We start from the raw sequence: 4,274 nt of genomic DNA, 5'->3' as shown, positions 1-4,274 counted from the left end.
CAAAGTTATCTAACCTTCTTTTAAAACAACTAGTAGTTTCAGGTCTCACTACATGGTTACTAAGTCTATTCTAGTCGCTCACCACTCTATTAGTAAACTAGTTCCTGCGTATTTCTCTCCTAAATCTAAATTTGTCTAATTTAAAATAATATCTACAAATCCTCCTCTACTGTTTTAATACGATGACTATGTCTGCATCATCCTTCTTGAGGTCAGGTATCGTATCTCTCTTCTCTTTTGTAAATACCGAGAGAAAACATCTTTTAAACGTCTCGTTTATTCTTTTTTTCTCAATTTATCAAGATATCCTTGTCAGATTTAACTGAGCTTATTTTTTCCACTAGTCTGGTAATCTTAATTTTGTATTTCCACTTTGAGTGTGCTCTTCTATCCAGTCTTCCAATTGCACTATACCTACTCATAGTCCTAAGAAATATAGCTAGATAGCTAGACAGACAGACAGACAGTCAGATAGGCAAAGACAGAAAGACAGACAGGCAGACAGGCAAGCAGGCAGGCAGGCAGACAGACAGAGACAGACAGACAGACAGCAGGCAGGCGGACAGGAAGACAGACAGAGACAAGCAGGCAGACAGGCAGGCAGGCAGGCAGACATAGATATAGATAGATTTAGATATATAGTTAGATATAGATATAGATAGACAATCAGTCATGGAAATGAATTACGTTAGATATAACAATGCACTTCAGTTGTATGGATCCCAACGTGATTCTCATAAACCAACATTCAGATATCAATATTTCAGAGTCGCCCGGATTTCACTAAAGGGCTCGTTATCGGTATGTGGGACCATTTGTGAATCTAGTTCTCACCCTTCAGGACCCCTCAGGACAGAAGGACCCCTCAGGACGCAGGACACCCCAGGACCGCAGGACCCCTCAGGACCGCAGGACCCCTCAGGACCGCAGGGCCCCCAGGACCGCAGGACACCCCAGGACCGCAGGACCCCCCAGGACCGCAGGACCCCTCAGGACCGCAGGACCCCACAGGACCGCAGGACACCCCAGGACCGCAGGACCCCTCAGGACCGCAGGACCCCTCAGGACCGCAGGACCCCTCAGGACCGCAGGACACCCCAGGACCGCAGGACTCCCCAGGACCGCAGGACCCTCCAGGGCCGCAGGACCCCTCGGGACCGCAGGACCCCTCAGGACCGCAGGACCCCTCAGGACCGCAGGACCCCTCAGGACCGCAGGACCCCTCAGGACCGCAGGACCCCTCAGGACCGCAGGACCCCTCAGGACCGCAGGACCCCTCAGGACCCCTCAGGACCGCAGGACCCCTCAGGACCGCAGGACCCCTCAGGACCGCAGGACCCCTCAGGACCGCAGGACCCCCCAGGACCGCAGGACCCCTCAGGACCGCAGGACCCCTCAGGACCGCAGGACCCCTCAGGACCGCAGGACCCCTCAGGACCGCAGGACCCCTCAGGACCGCAGGACCCCTCGGGACCGCAGGACCCCTCGGGACCGCAGGACCCCTCGGGACCGCAGGACCCCTCGGGACCGCAGGACCCCTCGGGACCGCAGGACCCCTCGGGACCGCAGGACCCCTCAGGACCGCAGGACCCCTCAGGACCGCAGGACCCCTCAGGACCGCAGGACCCCTCAGGACCGCAGGACCCCTCAGGATCGCAGAAAAACTCCTCAGTATGACCTTTCAGTATGACCCTTCAGGACGACCCTTAGCCCTTCAGGACGACCCATCAGGACGACCCTTAAGGACCAACCTTCAGAATGACCGTTCAGGATGACACTTCAGGACGACCCTTCAAGATTACCCTTCAGGATGACCCTTCTGGATGGCCCTTCAAGACGAAGGACGACACTTCAGGATAACCCTTCAGGAAGACACTTTAGGATGACCCTTCAGGATGACCCTTCAGGACGACCCTTCAGAATGACCCTTCAAGACCACCCTTCAGGACGACCCTTCAGGACGACACTTCAGGATAACCCTTCAGGAAGACACTTTAGGTTGACCCTTCTGGATGAACCTTCAGGACGACCCTTCAGAATGACCCTTCAGGACTACCCTTCAGGACCCTTCAGGATGACCCTTCAGGAAAACCTTTTTGGATGACCCTTCAGGACGACCCTTCAGGATGACCCTTCAGGATGACCCTTCAGGACGTCCCTTCAGGCCGACCCTTCAGGATGACCTTTCAGGATGACCCTTCAGGATTACTTTTCAGGATGACCCTTCACGATGACCCTTCAGCATGACCTTTCAAGATGACCCTTCACAATGACCTTTCAGCATGACTCTTCACGATTATCCTTCAGGATGACCCTTCAGGACGACCCTTCAGGATGACCCTACATGATGACCCTTCAGGATGACCCTTCAGGACGACCTTTCAGGACGACCTTTCCGGATGACCCTTCAGGACGACCTTTCAGGATCACCCTTCATGACGACCCTTCAGGACGACCTTTCAGGATGACCCTTCGGGACGAACTTTCAGGGTGATCCTTCAGGACGACCCCTCAGGAATACCCTTCAGGAAGAACCTTCAGGAATACCCTTCAAGACGAACCTTCAGGAATACACTTCGGGACGAACCTTCAGGACGAGTCTTCAGGATGACCCTTCAGGATGACCTTTCGGAACTACCCTTCAGGATGACCCTTCAAGACGACCCTTCAGGATGACCCTACAGGACAACCCTCTAGGACGACACTTCAGGACGACCCTTGACTCTTCAGGATGACCCTTCAGGACGAACATTGGGGACGACCCTTCAGGATGACCCTTCAGAAATACCCTTCAGGATGACTCTTCAGGATGATTTTTCAGGAAGACCCTTCTGGACGACATTTCAGGACGACCCTTCGGGACGACACATCAGGATGACCCTTCAGGACGACCCTTCAGAATGATTCTTCAGGACGACCCTTCAGGATGACCCTTCAAGACCTTTCAGGACGATCCTAAGGGACGGCCCTTCTGGATGACCCTTCAGGACAACCCTTCAAGACAAATCTTCAGAATGACCCTTCAGGACGAGCCTTCAGGATGACCTTTCACGATGACCCTTCGGGACGATCCTTCAGGATGACCTTTCAAGATGACACTTCAGGATGACCTTTCAGGATTACCCTTCAGGACGACACTTCGGGATAACACTTCAGTATGACCCTTCAGGACCACCCTTCAGGATCACCCTACAGGATGACCTTTTAGAATGACCCTTCAGGACGACCCTTCAGGATGACACTTCAGGACGACCTTTCAGAACAATCCTTCCGGATTACCCTTCAGGAGGACCTTTCAGGATGACCCTTCAGGACGACCTTTCAGGATAACCCTTCAGGACGATCTTTCAGGATGACCCTTCAGGACGACCCTTCAGGTCGATCCTTCAGGAATACCCTTCAGGACGAGCCTTCAGGATGACCCTTCAGAACTACCCTTTAGGATGACCCTTCAGAACGACCCTTCAGGATGACCCTTCAGGACAACCCTTCAGGACGACCCTTCAGGACGACCCTTGACCCTTCAGGACGAACATTGGGGACGACCCTTCAGGATGACCCTTCAGGACTACCCTTCAGGATGACTCTTCAGAATGACCTTTCAGGAAGACCCTTCTGGACGACCCTTCAGGACGACCCTTCAGGACGACCCATCGAGATGACCCTTCAGGACGACCCTTCAAGATGATTCTTCAGGACAACCCTTCAGGATGACCCCTCAGGACCTTTCAGGACGACCCTAAGGGACGGCCCTTCAGGACTAATCTTCAGAATGACACTTCAGGACGAGCCTTCAGGATGACCTGTAACGATGACTCTTCGGGACGATCCTTCAGGATGACCCTTCAGGACGTCCCTTCAGCAAAACCCTTCAGGACGACCCTTTAGGATTATCCTTCAGGACGACCCTTCAGGATTATCCTTCAGGACGACTCTTCATGATGACCCTTCAGGACGATCCTTCAGGATGACCCTTCAGGACGACCCTTCAGGATGACCTTTCAAAATGACCATTCAGGACGACCCTTCAAAATTTCCCTTCAAGATGACCCTTCAGGACTACCCTTCATTAAGGACGATTCTTCTGGACGACCCTTCAGGAAGACTTTCAGGACGACCCTTCAGGATGACCCTTCAGGACTACCCTTCAGGACGACCCTTCACATTGAACCTTCAGGAAGACCCTTTAGGATGACCCTTCAGGATGACCCTTTAGAATGACCCTTCAGGATTACCCTTCAGGATGAACCTAAAGGATGACCCTTCAGGACCAC

The sequence above is a fragment of the Oratosquilla oratoria genome, unplaced genomic scaffold (assembly GCF_046742065.1).
Source record: "Oratosquilla oratoria isolate Oo_2021 unplaced genomic scaffold, ASM4674206v1 SCAFFOLD112, whole genome shotgun sequence".
Classification (NCBI taxonomy): domain Eukaryota; kingdom Metazoa; phylum Arthropoda; class Malacostraca; order Stomatopoda; family Squillidae; genus Oratosquilla; species Oratosquilla oratoria.
Note: the sequence above shows the minus strand (reverse complement) of the source record.